This window comes from Cyrtonyx montezumae, unplaced genomic scaffold (genome assembly GCF_038088225.1).
Source record: "Cyrtonyx montezumae isolate F1298 unplaced genomic scaffold, pur_monq_1.0 scaffold_2, whole genome shotgun sequence".
In the NCBI taxonomy this organism is placed as follows: Eukaryota; Metazoa; Chordata; class Aves; order Galliformes; family Odontophoridae; genus Cyrtonyx; species Cyrtonyx montezumae.
In genome coordinates, this window is record NW_027071936.1 from 22498425 (window position 1) to 22517995 (window position 19571).

Here is a 19571-nt window from a genome sequence, read left to right on the forward strand (position 1 = left end):
ACATAAAGTGGTCATTTGCCCACAATATCCAGATGTTCAACAGCCCATTTGAGCTAGTTCTTTCTCTCTTTTTTTTTTTTTCAGGGTACCAGATGTCCAGATAGCAAAAACAAATAGCCAAACTCTTCTTCAATCACATAAAATTTCAAGGCTGAAAAGCAGAATGTATCCACAGAATTAAAGATGTATGACAGCCCAGTTAATGGTAGATACATCTTTGCATACAAATGAATATTAGGTGGGGTGATGACTCAAGATAGACATTCAGGGCTGCAGGTTCTTTCTTTCACTGAAAGCTACAAAGGACCTGAAAGCTTTTCTACAAAATTTGGCACTGTGCCACAGAAATTCAGTTTTGATAAACTGCCATCTTTCTAGTAAAACACAGTTTCATTGGAAAATTCCTGACTCACTAGATTCATCTAAACAGATGCTGACAATATGGTTCAAACATACGGGATACATAGGAAGACAGAGCAAATTTCAATTTGTATTTGGACTCCAGTCCTACACTAAGAAAAGTGTAGCCTCACTCCTGAGTGCTGGTAAAGCCTTGATGTGGGATTGGGGTCATGGTCATGGTCAGTTACTATTGAAATTCTTCCCAGAAGAAATTTGTAGGGGCCTCGGCATAATTCTGCCATCACATTCTCACCTCTGCAGTGCTAGTGAAGGTATTCAGTGCACACGTTTCACCATATCTGCTGAGGCCACAGACATGACAGTGTAGCTGGCAAAGTTGCAATCCAGATGTATGGCTCTTCTGCTTTCCTTTTGGGATATTTGGCAGAGGTTCAGTGATGTAACAGTGTACTGACTTCTAAACCTTGATGCACATGACAGACCAAGACTAATGGTTTCCTCTAAATCTGGGGCTGAATACCATTGTTGGCTTTGAAAATTCCAAGAAATGTAATTTCACTTTAGATCACTATAAATTTATAAGCTGTTGTGCAGTGAAGGACTAGTCTCCTGGGAAATGAGCATAAACCTATTATATTTTCATTAACAATCTGTTTTCACCATTGACTTAATCCACGTTTACTGTTGTGGAATTTGATTATGCGTTATAAAGTGCCATAAAACAATATTAGGTATGTATCAAAGTATCCATTTTCCTGGTCAAGCTGAATTACTCATTTCCTTCATGTAAAGCCTTGTGTTCTTTCTATCTAACTCAAACAAAGCCAGCCTGTATGTTTACAAGCACTCACCTGAAGAAAAGCATTTTCTTTTTTTTTTCCTTTCCATTACTACCTCTTTGCTACAAGGAAAAAAATAATGAGAGAAGAAAAAATACACTGAAAAGAAATACTAAAACAAATAGTGTAATCCTCTTACTTGGATCTTTGAAAGGTATAATATGATCAAGGATTTTAGTGTCACTATCTGGATGACTATTCTAAATTTTGCAATCCCTTTCTGTCACATAATGATAGCTTTCCCTTCTTCTGTGTTAGATACGAGCTTAATAACAGTATCAGGCTACTCATAATGTACTATGTTGTCTAGAGATTTTTGCATTTTTAGTGTAGAAAGAAATTATTTCAACCAGTTATTTGAAAAAAGCTCATTGATGGACATTAAATAAATAAAAAATATTAAATGTAATATAGCAAAAAAAAAAAATCAGCAGGTGTTTTATAGCATTGGTAGTAAAAGACGACTGACAAGAATTTCACGTCAGTGTTACAGTTTTGCAAATAATATTTCTGACATGGTCAGCTATGCTATTTTTAGCAAAAAAAAACCAACAACAAAAAACCCACTAAAAAACAGCAACAGTTCTAATGATGCAGTAATGTCCCTGGTTAGAATGTTTTACATCCATCAATGCCTGAGAAGTTAAAGAGGTTTTTAACTGCAAGGGAGAAGCTTTATGTAAGAAAGTTGTTGCACCTCCTCTATTATTATTAAAAATGCACCTAAAAAATCAAAAGAAGCAAAAGGATGTTCTTTTCTTGTTCACAAGTTTTCTATTTAGCAACTTGCCTTTACCTGCTTTGGTAGTAACACTATGTACAAGAACAGGAGAAAAAGGGGAAAGGTCTTGGAAGTTATATTGATGAACTATGTGTGGATCCCACAGCTGGCATAAAATATCTTGTTTGGGCTGTAAAAATATATTAGTATGTCATGTTATCTTCATAAATTCTTCCAACACATAAGGTGGGTAGTGTCCCTCTGAATCCCAGGACTCATTACCATTTCAGCTTGTTCTTCCCATCCATCAGCTGCTCTGTCACACAGAGCAGGCACGCGGCTGGGGCCGGAGCATTATGATTCTGGAGGGGTAGATACTGAGTGAGTTATTAGCTGTGGCAGATAGCCCTGTTCCTGAACACTCCTGAGAAGTTTCTTAGCTAGGAAAGCAACAATTATGAAGGCATTTCCAAGCCGACAGAAGGCTCTGAATACAGCCCGAGCATTTTTGTTTTTCCTTTTGCAGCAACTCTTAGATTAGGCATTAATCACCATTTCCGGAGCTTTCTAAAGTTACAAAAGAAACTCAAGTATTCAGGATATTTGCAGGTCTTCATATTGAACTAGAGCAGGCAGACGTGTATATCACTATCCTTGTTTGTAGGAAAGCTATATATTTTCCTTTTATGTAAAAAGTGAATATATTAATATATATATTAATATATATTTCTCAAATTTACACATTTTGAAATTGCTACGTGTTTGAGGATTTATGAGCCATTTGCACAAATGATGAATATCTAAATTATTTCAAATAATAAATAATATTTCAAATAAAATTTCTTCCTGTTTGTTGGTGGGTAGAATGGAATGCTTCTCTAGACAGCTACTGCTGGATTAAAAAATTAAAGGCATTATTTAAAAGTAATTTTTAATTGATTTTGTTCAGTGATGCTTGAATTATCTAGAGCCTATCCTATTTCAATTGATTTAGGATCTAAAATACTTTCAAGTAGAAATAAATTCATTTTGATCTGTAATCATGTTTAAGATTTAAATTATAAACATTTTAAAATAACCTTACTTATTGTTTAGGATTGCCTTAGTCTAATCAGCTTTGCTATTTGTTTCACTACACCAGTAAGTCTTGCAGAAACAGAACACCTTTCTGTTTGCTAGTAATTCACTCTGGATTATCCACAGCAAGATCAGAACTTGGAGCAGGAGGACCCCATAAGAATTCTTAGTGAAAATATCTTTGCTTTAAAGTTTTCAGAAAAATGTTTGAATTATATATTCATTATGATATTCTGTTCCTATAACTGCAGTTTTTTCTAAACTACTTCAATCTGCTGGCTGTTTACATTATCATTATAGGATATATATAGATGGGATATATTATACTATCATAAAAATCAGAACAGCAGTCTAAAAAGAAAGCATGTATCAGTTTACAAGATTGTGTAATAAAAGGCGTTCCCTTTGATAGTAAAGAAAATTTCTGTAACATCTTTGATATGAATCTTTCAGTAGAGTACATATAAATCTCGGTAATTTTTAGGGCACATCATATGTCACAACTGCAGTTTTCATGCTTTTAAAAAATGTGTTTCAATTCTAATTTTGCTTTCCTTTCACCCCCAAACATCAAGGAAATACCTGCATTTAAAACTATTTCTTGTATTTCACTCAACTGTGCTATGAAGTTTTAGGGTAGAAGTGAGTTCACGAAAAATATTTTCTGTTGGCCCATAACTGAGAAAAAAACATTACATTTCCACTTAACATGAAGAACTCTTGCATGAGCCCATAGTGGTCTCCCTGGAAAAGTCAACCACAGGCTTTGCCTCACAAGGCAACGTGGGTTTGACATTGTTTTCTTGCCAGTGACAGTATGTGTCATGACTTGTCATGCTGTTGCTCACCCAACCTGCTCTAACGACAAAAACTTCTGGAGAGAGAACAAAGATTCTCACACAGTCCTATCCATTCTCATGTCTATTTCAGCAGCAAGGGTGTGGAAAGACCTGATGCCAACCTTCCTGCTGCTTCCAGCAGCTAAGTTTATGAAAATTTATGTTGCTCCTTACACTGAGCGATAACTGATTTCCTTAGAGACCCAATACTGCAGATAGAGGATAATACGGAGTGTCTTCCTAGGCAATAATTTTTCAATCACACCGTGTTACACAATTGTTAAATGTTAATTCTTCCTTTTTTTTTTTTAAACAAAAGACTTTACTGTGATGAGACACTTGGGAAAGACTCTTTCAAAGCTAGACTGTATAAGTGAATCAGAAGGAAACAAATCTCTCTCACTCTCTTCATATTGGATTATGTCAAAGATTAGCTTCTATTTAAGCAACATTGTAAGAAGTTTTACAAAGGATTTTCTTTTTAAACTACAACCATATGTTTTACTCCAATGGAACAGCTTACATACTGGGTATATGAGATTGATTGATGACATTTGCTCCAGCCATTTCAGTAGTCATTTATTCATTTAAGATTACATTGAGAATGTTTATTAAATGATTGGCAAAGTAACACATTGATCATCATTGCATGTTTCTGGCTAGAAACTATTGAAGAGCAGTTAGTTTAAACAAGAACTATACTACATTCTTCACTCCAGAAGTAGTGCCTCCTGTTTTTTTCCACAGGAATTGCAACAGATACGAAGAGCACAAAAACACTATTTAATAAAGCAAATTCTCGGCTAATCAACAGTGTTTTTCATTGTAGTCACCACCATTAGCTGTGCACTTTCACCAGCAATGAACAAGGGCCTGCATGTCACAATTGTAAAATTCTGCATCACTGGAAGTGACTCACTGTTGCTGTTGCCACTGCTGAAATGAACCACCTACTACCTCACTGTGCTAATGTCCAAGGTTTGGTTTGCATAAACGTTCAACAAGCATCAATAGTTGTCAACTGGTGCTGTTTTTTTCTGCATGGAGGATTTCAGTTCCATGCTTTTGTTTCATATGCAAGCCTATACCCTTCTATGTCAGATGCCATTTTGTCAGACTTTCTGTTGTAACATGTCAAAGCAGCAAACTGTTACAGAGTATTGCTGGGAAAGTTCAAGCTCTATTGCCACCCCACCAACATCTACCTCTGATGCCATGGGCTAAGATCATAAAATAGGAAGCACGACTTTTGGGGCCTCCTTCATAGATCATTATAACATGAGTACACAAGGTTATTCATTATTGTTATGTAACTTCATTATCATAAAATTTTATACAAAAATATAGTGATTTCCCCCTTCCCCTCCTACCCACCCCCCCCCCAAAAAAAAAAAAAAAAGGTAAAAAGAAGAAAAGAATACCCCAAAAAAGCTATAGAATGAGAAGTGAGTGATCCCACAGCAGCAAAACATTATGGCTGTTTTTCCCACTGACAAAAACTGATTCTAGTACAGGTATCATCTTCATTTTCAGTTATCTTCATTGGCACAAAACTGAACATTTAAAGTCTTCTTGCATTTAAGACTCTTGAGGAACTGGACCAAAATGTTAGAAAGGTCACCTTACCTCTCAAAGATGCTATCTCCCTCTCAGTTTCCCAGCAACTGAACTTCCTATGTCCTTCTTGTTTTGAGTCTAATGGAGTTTGGTCTTTCCTGGCAGCCTGTCTGAGGTGATGAAATTCCTTTCTCCAGAAAGGAAAATCTTGAAGAAGCACCATTTTCAGATTCCACAGTCACATACAGAAATTACTTTCTTTGATTTTGAGTTTCCACCAAGAAAAAGTATTCTGGAAAATGAAGAAAAAGCAAAAAATGCATAATAAAAAGAAGTGCAAAAAGCTGTTGAGATAAAGCAAAAGTGTAAATAATTCTTCTAAGGAGGATGGAGACTTGATATCAACTTGGTTATTTTACATGAGCGTTCTCCAAAAAAATATTGGGTAATTCCTGAGCAGGGCAGAAGAAGGCCTAAAGAGGAGGGAGTAGGCATGCAAGGGAAAATCTGCACAGCTGGCTGGAGCAAAATATGAGAAGGGGCTGGGGTTGGATCTCACTGACATGGTTCCACGACTGTGCATCAACTTCAGCTCTTCCTTCCAGATATCAAACTGTAACAAATTACAAAATTTATTATGTAGTAATTCAGATATTACTTTGTTATTGTACTTGAGAACTTATGGAAGGGAAAATGTAACATTTTTGAATAACGGGAGGTGGCAAACAGACTATAAAAAAGGAAGCTTTATGGACTTACAGAATGTTCAACCTGGTTTCTATTTCCTGAAAATACCAGGATAAATAACGTCTGTGAACAGAAAAAAAAGAACAAGGTGATAAGAAAATTCATACGGATTTGTCTAGAATAAATAATGTCAGGAAATATTAATCGTATTTTTACTGCTAATAGCCTTGTGTACCGAACAGAGCAGTAGATACTCTATGGTTTGAGTACAGAAAAACTTTTGATGTGATTTCAAATGGCATTCTCAGAAGATAATAAAACGTGGAAGAATTGAAGCTGTTGCCATGTGGGTGAGCTGAGTGAGCTAACGAGGGCTATCATTGCTGAAAGTCTTTGGAGTCCACATCTTAGTTTCTATGAGCTATCAGATAAACTGGAGAGAACTACATACTCCAGAGGGCTTTTTGATTCCTGTTTTCCACTGAGAAGGAAAGAAAACTGCACACAAGTTTCGAGACTTCCCTATTTTTCCTGTTTGTCTCAGCAGTAGGAGCTCCACAGCTGTCTCACCTTCAGCTTTAGAGTAAGGCCTTTGGTTTTGGACAGTCTCTCTCTCATTTTCTTTGATTTATTAGCTTCAATTCCAGATATATCGTTTTATTTTTCATTCTGATATCCTATTTAGTAAATCAGTTTTCCTCCTCAGATTGTTGCTACTGTTATGTTTTTATGCCCATCTCCCTACTCTTTTCCCCTTTCTCAAGGCATGGGTCTGTGGATCCCCTGTCCCATTTTTCATGTAACTTGGCTGAACCAGCCCATAAACCATTGACAGACTGTGACGTATAAAATCTATCCAATTGAAAAGTGAATGAGATTAAGTCTGCACTTCAAAAAACAGACTTAGAATCATATTTAATAGAGAGTTCCTAGAACTGTCTATTTTTAATTGTGACCTTCACCACAGTTATTCTCACTACTGGTATGAATGTGAGTAGTTACTCGCTTGTGCTGTGTCTATGCTGTGCTGTGGCATCTTCCTTCTCAGCATCCATGAAACATGACTGGCCACATTTGCTTGGCGTGGGAACTCACTTGAGAGTGAGTCCAGTAGCTGGACAACTAAAGTCTGGCAGCTGTTTTCCTCAGAAGCTGCTTGGAAACAGGGCTTCAGTTGAAATAGGACTTCTACTGTCTTTGGACGCACTGTTCTATTCTGGCTCCTAATATCTTTCAGGATGTCATCCTGGAGAGGAAGATAGCTGGAGACAAAGATGATCAGTCATGTTTAATTCACCTGTCTTTTCCTCTGGATTCTTCTGAGGGCGGAACTCAGAAATTGTAGCCTAGCTGCAGAAGACTCCGGTAGATGTCTATCTTCTATTGAAAACAGCTTAGCTGGAATTTCTTCATGTGTTTAGTCCTGACATAGTTATGAGAAACGTATATTTTCCGATCTTCTCACCCTGCACTATGCAAAAGCTGGCAATTTCAGAGAAAATACAATCCTGGCTTTGTTGACGATCTTCAGAATTCTGAATGGAACTGTGTTTCAGAAACTGGCTTTGAGATCTACTTTGTCCAATGCTTTGGATGACTTTGTCAGATGGTAGAAAGAATTTGGAAAGTCCCATCCTGTTGCTACCAGGTACTGGCAAATAATAGCTTGTGAAAAGCTATGCCTCATAGAAGCTGCCTGTGGCTTGTGTTTGATTGGCCTGCCTTTAAGGGGGATTCAAGTACTTTTAGAATAAATAGAGTCTTTATATAACACCAATGTGAGTGTATTTGGAGAAGGTCAAAGGAACCACACAGGCCTGCGAGGTGAGGCATAAGGGCACTTGAGCAGGAGAAATGTGAGCTCAGGTGAATATTACTGTGGCCTAAAGCTCAAACTCTTCATAGAATGAGCCTCAGATGTTAACAAAACAGTATAATGACAGTTATTCACATAATTTTATGTGTATTTTACTCATAATGGTAGCATTTGTGTGAATTACCACATGAAATATATGCACACTTCCTAAGAATATGTGAGCCAGACTATTTCACATTTTGCATTTCCTTTCAGGATAGTTGGAGTTTTATTGCAAGCGATATTTGGACTCCAAGTTGTTGCATACAGTAGATGCTACTACCAGCTAGAAAATAAATTTGAGTAAAAGATTACTTTATCAATGTTTACTCAAAGTTATTTTGTAATATCTATTCTTGTAGCAGCTATATCTGACAATTAATGTATGTAAGTCTGAAAAACAGAAAGAACAATCCATGGAAAGATCCCAAAATACTTTCTCTCTCCATAATGATAATTCTAGCTGCAATATTTGTACATATAACAGAGTATGCAAAGTATTTTGAAAACCACATTTTCAATGTTTATAAATTCAATGTAATTTTGTCATCAGAAGGTAAAGGTGTACCAGCTTCTGATGCACTGAAGAGAGTGTACAGATTTTGCATTCTAAGTTACATCTAATAAGTAGATTGTTTAGTTTACTGAGGAACATTTAAGGATAGAGGAAATGAATAAGCATGAAATACAGCTGGTGCATTAAAAGGGAACCTACATGACAACAGTAAAATACCCTGCAGCAAAGACATTTAATAAAGCAAGTAGAAAAAGCACCAGGATACATTCTTTATAGCAGCATTTCCAAAGTGTAATAAAGAAACCAAACATACAACAAACAAAATAAGCTAAAATACTGACCCTACATTATCGGACTGTTAATAAATCATACTGATGGCCCACTATTAAATAAAATAGTTTTTTGAGCAGTAAGTAACAAATATGGAAACCCATCTAAAATAGCTCATGTAGATCCCATTGAAGATAATGCCTTCCAGAAAGTAATCATCATAAAATGATGGGAAAAAAAATCATACTAATTTGATAGCCTATTTGATGCAGCTAGTGAGGAACCTAAACAGGAGACTAGACTTTGCATTTACTATTCTATGGGGGGTTCACCATGATCAATAAACCGAGTGTGAATTCTAGGTGACAGCTTCTTATCAGTCCAGTATTACTGCCTGCATCATTAAGGACTTGGCTCAGCCCACAGTAAATTTAAAAACAAACAAACAAAAAAACCAACAAAAAACTCCATCAGCCACTAGGGACCTGCCTGTACAGAAGTTCCTTGTGACTCCAATAGCAGTGTATCCCCTGATAACCACAGAATGCTGGATGGAGTATGAACGGTTTCCAGCTCAGCCGCAGAGAGGTGCTTGTTTGCCTGCTGTGTTGCACCTGGAGCTCAGGCAATTCAGAATGCTACTAGGGGACTATGCTGCACATCTTTGGAGGGAGCTGAGACTTTCTAATGTGGTTGAGGCTTATGTGGACACATAATAAATGAGCAGCAGAGCTGAGAATTGAATTCTCCAAAACCTACCTCCTAATCCCATTCTTCAATCAGTAGAATAAAAATAAACCTCTTCATATGTACTGGCCAAATCCGTTTGTAGTATTATGTCAGAAAGTCTTATAATCCATGGACACATGGATAGTTTATAAATCTAAAATTTCTCCTGACTTTCAGTCCCTTCCAGGATTTTAAATTAATTCAAATGCATTTGTACAAATGTCTCTGATGGAGACTTTTACAGAACACTCACAGCTACAGGATTGGTTATTAAAGATGCATTTCTGTGTTAAACAAAGTTGTCTTCCCTATTAAAATTAACAGCCAGGTCCATATGTTCTATAAAATAGTGGAAGGGGTCACTGTGAACAGTGTTGCAATGGATCCCAAAGTTCTCATAACCATTTGGAGTGTGCTCTTGTAGTAAATTCACTGGAACCTTTCAAAGAATATTGCAGTATTACCTCTCACTAGCACAGAGTGAGAAAACCAGCCAAAACCACATTCCGTCCACATTTTCTTCTACTGGTTTTCAAATACATGCATGTGATTGGTTACCACTTCATGAAGAAAGCAACTTTTCTGCAGGGACAGCTTAGGAACATGTATTCTACCTGCTCCAGTATTTCTTGGGTTCAGAGGTGCGTTTGTGATACTTAAGGTCCAGCAATGCCTTGCAGTACTGTTACAAGGTTACAAGCACTGCTCTACCCTGCCAGTGTCAGGTTACCCACTACCACCTTTCTGGGCAGTAACAAGCCTTTGGCAGCAAGTTGTGCGTGCTGAGTTGTGCTGGTCTGAGAAGGGGAAGAAGCATCCCACCCTAAAGCCTCCTAATGGGTTTTGGCTGAGCAGGCATCTTCGGAGGACGCACCAGCCACAACTGAACTGGATGGTTACTCTTTGAAGATGGTCACAACCACAAACGTGGTTCACAAATGAAACTACTTTATTGCTGTCATCTATACTTGATGAATTTGTTGAGTCTTCAAGCAGTCATTTCCTACATATGTTTCTGCCCACCCTGCCAAACTTTTTTTGCTGATTCATTCTAACACAAGCTTTACCCAGGCTTGCCTACTGAGAGAGTTGATGTTTTGCTGGAGATATTTTTTTTGGCTTATTTCTACTTTAGGAAAAGACAGACGGGTGCAACATACTACATAACTAGCAGTGTGGTAGGAACAGTGACTGGTAATCTCCTCTATGCCTCTTCCACTGCTGGTGAAAAAGCCCTATTCCCTCCTTTTCAAGAAAAGAGGTCAATTTCTTCTTTTTATTACTTATTTATTCTTCATTTTTCAAATTTATTTAATTTTTTAATTTATATTTTATATTTTAATATATATTTAATCTATATAATTTAATATATTAATATATAACAATATAAATAATGTTTAAATATAAATAATAAAGTATAAACATAATAAATAGTATATTTAATATAGAATATATATTTAATATATATTTTAACATTTATTTATAATTTATTTATTTTTGATTTACTGTTTATGATTTTTTATTATTTTATTATTTTCTTTTCAAGAAAAGAGATTATCCTTTTTCTCCCTAGCATGAAAAGAGTTCAGTCTGTGTCTTTTCACGTCATTATCTTCCATTAAATATTAGCAAGACCAGAAATCCCTTCAGATTCTCTACTGCAGATCCACTCCTAAACTGCTACCCAAAATAAACATAGGTAATTTCACTATGCATTTGTTACAGGCATACATAACCTACTGTGCAACTTTATTCAGTCTTCTTACTTTTTAACATTGTTCTGTCAGAATTTTGTAGGTGGAATTTTGTTTGCACTACTGATACCAAAGCATTTGGGATAGCTCCAGTTCCTCCACTGACAGCAACTAGTTTTCTTCTCTATAATGTCTCAGTTGAGTTTTCCACTTTATTTACTTATCCACAGAAAGAGTTGCTAAGGTCCCTATTCTCTTTTCATTGGACAATTATCTTCCACAATCTTAGATAATCAAGTCTGAGCTGCCCATTGCAGCCCAGACATATTAAAACTCAGCAATTTATTGTAACTAACACTATGTGATTATAGTATTTCAGCAGCTAGTGCATTTCTTTTGTGCATGAGCTCTTAAATATAACAAAGGCCTATTGTGTTCAATGTGGGAAAGCAAATCATTTTTAAAATGTGATTAATTGTGTAAGTATGGACCTTTTAAGTGCATGTGGTAAGCCCTCTGCTATGGGAATGACACTTACTACTCTCTCAGCATGAGTCTGATGAAGTAAACAAAAAGTTAAAATACAGCCTATAGCCTCCCTGGCAATCATTAACATAACATAGAAAGCAGAAACTAGTCATTTTATATAAAAAGACTCTAGAAATCTGTGTCTACTTACATTAACGTTAGTCAGTTGGTGGGTGCCAACTATGCACATAGCATGTTTTATTTATAGGTCTATATAGTAGTCAAAAACATTCTATCATGGAAATGTGTTATTCATTAATTCATATTTCGCTCAGCCTCACTTTATTCCTTGAATCTATCCAGGTGTTTTTTAAATGATGAAAGAGGGTAATTTAATTCCAAAAAGCATTCACATTTACCTTTTTTTCAGTTCCATGTAACTAAATATTTCTTCTGATTTTGTCTATTATATACCTTTAATTAGTTCACATGTATTGCAAACTAGGGCTTGTAATTTTATTACAAAACTCCACACAGTGGTAAAAATAAAGTTAGAATACATGGTCAGCTTCCTGAAAGAAGTATCTAAATTAACTTTTTCCTCAAATATCCATTCTTCACGTCATCTATAATAACAAATGGTTCTGTAGATATGCTTCTTACACAAACGTTTTTAAAAATCATTTTATCCCACTGTTTCAGAGCTCTGTATGAACTCTATTTACACATTTCAGAACATAGATCATATCAAATGACCTCAACAAATCCAGCAACATGCAATGTATGTGTATTTCCTCTAAAAAGGCTTTATAGGTTTCCATGACCTAACCTAAGAGATTTAAATAGGTTTATGGAAAAAACTTTTCTTGTTGGCTTTTTTTTAAATCTTCTTTTTGAACTCAACATAATCTAACTTCAACCATGAGGAAAAATTAAAGCCAACTTAAGATATGAACAAATATATCAAAGCCAAAATGCTGCCATTACTACATATTAACATATTTATAATGTGAATCATTGTATAGGTAAGTTATAAGCAGCAGTAAAGCAACTTCCTTCATTTGCAAGGAATCACATTTTTGCTAGCATCCTCAACATAGAAAAATATTTAAGAGACAACTGCTTCTTGTTCAAATTTTTATTAGTTAAAAATTAAAAATGACCAGGCTCTCACTTATCTTCTTCATTTTTTAGTCCTCAGATATAACTAGACTGAAAAAAAGATGTCTTTCCTCTTTTATGGGAACTATAAATTCTCGACCATTTACAATATCCTTCCTGAAGTTCACAGTCCCAGATAAACATGCCCTGTTTAGTGGAATGGTACAACATTTTGGAAAAGTTTCATGTAGAGCCAACATTTCTTGATCTTCTCTGTAGTCTTTCCGAGTGATTTCAGAGGAGTTAACTAGGCTTTTGAAAGGATAACCAGAACAAGTTTTGTTATGCAAATTCCTATTTAAATATTTGAATATTGTGTTTCACATTTTCATTTTAGAAATCTCCAGCAGAAGTTTCACACATCTATTTCTTGTATGATTCTTAGGGAAAAAACACATCAGGTTGAGCTTAGAAACCATTATTTCATCAGCCTGTATGAGATTAAGGGCTCATCCCTTCAGACTTATCCAGCTGTAATAGCATTAATGTTACAATTATACTGGTCCTTAGCCCAGAGTCTTTAAATGAGAAAATATAATCTGCTCACGTATTTCAAAGCACAAACAACATGAGAATCATATTCTACAGAGTAAGTCTAGAATGGGGATGAGTAACCTGTTCATCAGACAGAGGGACAACTGAAGAAAGCCAGAGTTTAGATAGAAACTACCTTGGATGAAGTTCTGTTAAAATTCTTAAATCTTGGTTTTAACAGCTGCCTGCATCCAGAAAAAAAAAAAAGTTTCTCCAGTGAAAAGCAGCCTTTCTTTAACAGCATTTCTCTGTTAAAAAGCAAAATAGCAGTCATAATTGTTTGCCAAACACTGACTTTATAAGTCTTGAGAAAACTTTGGGACTAACATGTATTTTAAGCAGAGATTCAGTATCCATATCCAAAAGAACATTAGTTGTTACACATCCTATATTTCACTGGATTAATGTCTACATGTATCATACCCTTAATTGAACTCCTTAATTAAACTGAGCCTCTTTCTAATGCAGTTTAGGACACCTGGAGGTCTCTTCAGGTGTCTGGTGTCTTAAACACTGGCAAAGAATCTCAAAATACTGGACAGCAACAGATTTAGCATAAATGGGTAATAAATATACCGCTTTCACTAAGTAGAATAAGTTAGAAAAAAATATTTGCATAATTAGTGCTTAAAGCACTTTGCTAGGAAGTAACAGTATTGATTTCATCGCCTTTACCCAGCCCAAGACATCTAAACTTCCTTCTCTCAGTGAAAAGAGAAAGCCATTCTTGAAGTGTTGAAAAAAATTCCACAGCTTTGGTGCAAAATTTGTGCTAAAGAACCACTGGGTAAGAAAGAAAATCAAAATAAGTATGTTTCTTCCACTTCATACTGAATATTACTATATATTATTGAAAAAGGAGCAGGCTGTTGAGAGTGTTCTCAGGCAGTATTCGTGAGACACTTTTGAAATTAGAATATTTCTGTATTCTGTTAAAACTATAGCTTTTCAAAGACCATTGTGCACAGTCTAGTCAATACTTGATAGTTAGAACATTATTTTTCTTCCTGTACAAGCCAATTTTCATAGTCCTAGACATATGCAAAAAGTATATTTGCACAGAAAAGCTGAGTATATAGTTTTTTTTTTTTATTCTGTCTAAGTTTGAAAGTGAGGCAAGTGAGCCTTATTTAGGTTCAGTATTTTTTCTAACATGAGAATATACAGGAGTAACAAGTGGAAATTCAAGGTACAAGTGCAATCACTTCTTGGGAGATCGAAGTAATGTATAGCTCTTTTAATTTCCTACATTGTCTTGAGATAATCTTTTGTTAAGCTCAGTAGATTCTGATATTGAAGTGAGACCATATAAACCCTGTCTGCAGGGGAACAATGATTCATATATGCAGAGACCATCCATATAAGATAGTTGCATCTTTGGGCATTTTACCTGATGTTCCTTAATGGGATTTACTAGTGATGCCATCCATATCTTCCATAATGAACACAACCTGTTAAGTTGCAGGAATTTTTCAAGTCCTACCAACCTGATGCTGAAGACTCTTCCAGTTCAGCTTCTGATTGTTTACAGTCTCCTGCTGTGTCTGCAATATGCTTGAATTGTACTTAAAACACATAAATCTGCCTTCAAAGGCAGCTTGGGAGGCAGAAGTGCGGCCAGGGAATTTTAAATGGAAGGGACAAGCAACAGCTACAAAGAACTCAGTTTTTAGTAGTATGTGTTGCAGTTTGTTCCAATTACAGCACACACTAGAGTGTGAAATGTTCATGCCAATCTAGTAAAAAAGAAAACGTACACGCAATGTTGAAATTAACACCTTTGTAATTGCAGACAAGCTCCTTTACCACTACCCAGCAAGTGCAGCTGAGGTGACTTTGGAGAAATGCAAGTAATAGTTGTGCAGTAGACAATGTGACATTTTTTCAGTCTGACTAGATAATGGGAACCCTCTTCAGCAGCTGTATAAAATCAATTGCATTTTCAATCAGAATTCAAGAGTGTACTCAGCTATATTTGCCCAACTGAAAATTGAAATCTTTTTTCTTGCAATTGAATGACTTGCACCCTCTTCCCCCCCCCCCCCACCATGCACTATTAACATTGCAAAACTACACATTTGGCATTATTAACATAATTTATAGCTCCTTTTGCAATCAAGCCAGAAACTGGCCATCATAGAGGCAAACATGCCTTTCATTTACATTGAGTGAACTGTCTCAAGACATGACAAAATAAATAGTTGGATATTCCCCAATAATTATAGTTCCTTGATATTCACACACATTCTCACTGAGTCATCCAGGAAAATATCATTGAGTGTATCTTAATTTTATTCATGTTTCCACTATAACCCTGCAGAGGCTCCTTAGTGCTTGTAAGATTGTTTTAGTTGCTTCACTTGCCAAACAGCTCTTTCTCCACTTCATTATATCATCATTATTATTTCTACTATATAGGAAGTATATTGTCACATATCATATATCAAAACATTACTAATGTCATTGAGACAATGCCAAGACTAGTCACATGAGATGTAGAGAGCTGTGAGCACTAGCTGACCAGTTTCTGTGAAGCTTGTGCTGAATGTGATGCCAAAGCCAGGAACAGGCTTCCCATCCAGGACAGAAGAAATCCCTCCATTCTGAAATAAATCCTGAGAAGCAGATACTATACCCACTTGCAGCTGAGGACCCTCTAAAAAAAACCAAAACACAACAGTATACTACCATTCAAACCCATTGTACATTTTCTTTTAACGTCAGAAAAAACACTTCTGTGGAAGACATAATATGACAGCTCTGAAAACGCTGACTGCAGAAACCTTCTAACACAAAACTTTCCACTTTTGTAGGTGTTTTTGCATAAAGAAAAGGAATACTGTTCAATTATAGTTCAAAGGACAAAAACTAGGTTACATTCAATCATAATGCTTTCTTTTGCTAACCTCTTAAACCTTGCCTTTACAACCTCATCATTCATTTGACAAGGCACCCACCTGCAATACAATGAGAAAACTCCACAGCAAACCCTTTCTCTCTGTGCAGCCATACCCATCAGCTAGAGCAAGTAGTTTGGCATACTACAGCTCTGGTTCTTACTGCTGACTTTTTTGTGTGTGCCAAAAGGAAAAACAATTCAAATATTTTAAACTTTCAGAGAAAAGAAGGCAAGAATTATGGTGATCACAATACACTACATATTACAGACACAATGTGTGTTCCAACCTTAGTATTGGTTTTCACTAAGAATAGCAGCCTGAAGAAAATGAGCCTAATAAGAATTAGAGCTGCCTTCCATTACTGCAGTCCTCGTTGCTTTTCATTTGTATATCTTAGCAGAAAATATAGTGTATCTAGTCACCATAGGAACACATTCCCCATCTGCTGTATTATCACATTTTTTCCCCTTGACTTCTGTAGATTGCAGTCCTCTCTACTACGTAGTCTAGATATGTAGGGGCCAATTTCCTCCCCATCTAAGAGGAGTTATGACAGACATGAAAGCAGTTCTATTTCTTAACTCTTGAAATACCATGACTTTCCAAGTCTGCAACATTTTCAACAGTAGACCTGCAAACCAATTCCTCTCTCCCTCTAGCATTTCCATCAACATCACTTGTGAAGAAACCTGTCAAATACTTCTCATGCAGGAAAAAAAAAGCATTTTCTACTTGCAAAAGTACATGCTCCATTATGGATCATGAGCTCCCCTCTGATCGAAGTACATGGCTCAGCAGGGTCAAACTGCTGCAGAGCAATGGGGAGAAGTTTGCAAAAAAAAAACTTGGCCCTTATGAAAGTGTGGAAACCAGGGGGGGACTGCTCAAATTCCAATGAGACAGAATAGTCCAGTGCAGATTAATGTCGAACTGACTTGAAACAGTGCTTGGGTTCAGCTCAAGAAAATAAAACACTTCAATTTAAGTCAAAACTAAACATAGACACTTCCAAATTGAATTATTTTGGAACATTTTATTCCAAGACAAAATTGTGATATTACAACTTTCTGTTCTTTCTCTGAGAAAAAGTCATGTTGAATACTGTTTTTCCCCCCCATGCCCCAGTCAATGGGATTTTTGCTGTTCCCAGTGAGGAGAAAATAGCTTGTTTCTACAAAACAAATTATTCAAAGTCAATAACATCTGTGTACTGTACTCAGTGCTTTGCTGCCAGTGTTTAATTTTTTCCTCAGTGAAAAAATTAGCGGGAGTTAGTGTACTTCTGCAGAAGCATAGGAAAGCATTTTTAATTTTATAGTTACTGAGGAGTAAAAAAGAAACACCATGAAAAAATAAATTTGATAAATTTAAACATTGAAATGACGTTTTTAAACGCAGTGTAAATACAGGACTTGTTTGGACAAGTTTTAGACTGCTAGTATCTCAGAATTAGAAGTACTGCCCTGATCTTTCTCTGATTTAACATTAGCTTCTATCATCACAGATTATAATGCTCATGATCTTAAGTCTTCCTGGTTCTCACTCCTAGTAGCCCTAATTGGACAGAAATACATTTCTTCTACAAACTTTGCAGGAACTATTTATTAATGACTAATATTCACAAATTATTGTAATCATATTCCTTCATCAGAAGGATTTTTTTCTCTAGTTTTCACCTTCCTGACAAATGAATAATTTGAGACTTCCAGCACTTGACTTCCCTGAGCTTTTTGCTTAACTGCTATAGATTTTCTTTCACTTTTGCGTCCCGTTATGATATTCTGCTCTAGCTCCCACATTCAACACTACTCTCCATAGTGAAATCTTGTATAAGCAGCTAGTCAGTCTTGAACCAGTTCTTCATTACTTTCAAGCTCTATGCTCTATCTTTCCTTATTTTCTTAATGTTGAACAACATTTCACAGAGCACTATCAGTGAGCTAGCGAAGGAAGGAAAGGTCCCTTCCAGGCGCCCTTAAACATTCCTCAGTGGCCTTCCCAATTTGTTCCAGATTCAAGACTACACAGTTTTCTTGAGGTCTGGCTTTGGTAACAAGCCTCATAAGCTGACTGCAGCCTAAGGCTTTCCTCAGAGCTGGCTGCTCCTCAGATTCATATGTCAGTTTTCCTCAATGACATGCCAGAGTCTCCTATTTACTCAACAGCCAGGTAAAATAGAAGAGCCGCTTTGCCTGAGAAGCCAGCAAAAAGTTTACTCTTCCCTCACTTTTTATTTTCTTAAGCAGACTGATTCTTTGCAGACTTCTCTTCCAAACATGGTACACCCCTATGGAAACCTGCATATCAAGTGCACATAGTAAAAATAAATAAATAAATAAATAGAGACACATTCACTGTCCTTAGACAGTAAAGTTATTCACTAGTGAATCTGTAGAACTGACAAAGTTAATACTTGCAAAACTACTCAAAAGTCTTAGATAGCTGTGCTCTTTTAACATCTTTGTTAAAGGGTTTGAACATCTTCGGCATATCATTCAAACATCAATATCACCTAGTATGACTCAGGAGTGCACATTTGACATGAACTCATCACTGCTCAACAAGACTTCAGTTCACACCACCACACAGTCTTGGAGAGCAGAGAGCCAGTTACTGCAACACAAAGCACTTAAGCAACTGACCTTCAGCAGCTTGTGGGGATTCTGCCCCAGAATCAGACTAGCATAAAACAGTAGGGTGCCCTGAAGAGCAAACACTGATCAAGTTCTGTTATTAGCACACATCTGCTTCTACTACACCACGATAGCTGCTAACAAAAACAAAACTAGTCTAGGAAAAAACGATGGTAGAAAAACAGTCCCAAATTGCTCAAAAAAAGGGTGGTGATCACAGTGCAGTCAACAACAAAAAAAAATGTACTTACCTACTCCAAGGGTCAGGGCTCACCAAATACTACAAAAGGAGAAACCTCCAAATAAAGCTCATTTATAATAAAGCTCATACACTGCAACAGCCAACTCTTAAATGAGTCTTAAGGAGTGTGAGGAACCAGATTCCACCCCATCAGGTGCACAGGTGAATTGCTTTCACTTGTGCTCCCAGGGCTGGCTGTGCCCATTAATTAGGTGCTCAATCATTGGTTCAGGTTATGACTTAGCAATTCCCATATGACCTCAAACTTCTGAGTTGTGTGCTTTACTATCTTACAAATTCTACACATTTAATAATAATCTAATAAGGTGTAACAAAAGGTATGATCAGTTCTTTTCAAGGTTAAATCCTTGGGAAGAGGCTTTCTGCCCAGTTTTCCCAACATAGAACAGATGTGTCTTCCTATTTAAATTCTTTCATATGCAGTCCCAAAGGAATAGCTAAAGAACCTTCAAGGTCATGGGCATT

At 36.3% G+C, this 19571-nt stretch overlaps 1 long non-coding RNA gene across 1 annotated transcript; it reads right to left on the bottom strand.

Annotated features, from left to right (window-relative positions):
* Window positions 1-5617: 5617 nt before the first annotated feature.
* Window positions 5618-19140, bottom strand: LOC136048557 (uncharacterized). Its single transcript, XR_010622190.1, has 3 exons — window positions 19096-19140; window positions 6156-6206; window positions 5618-5688 (listed from the first exon to the last, which is right to left on the bottom strand). It is a non-coding gene; the product is annotated as an uncharacterized LOC136048557 (long non-coding RNA).
* Between the last annotated feature and the right edge of the window lie 431 nt (window positions 19141-19571).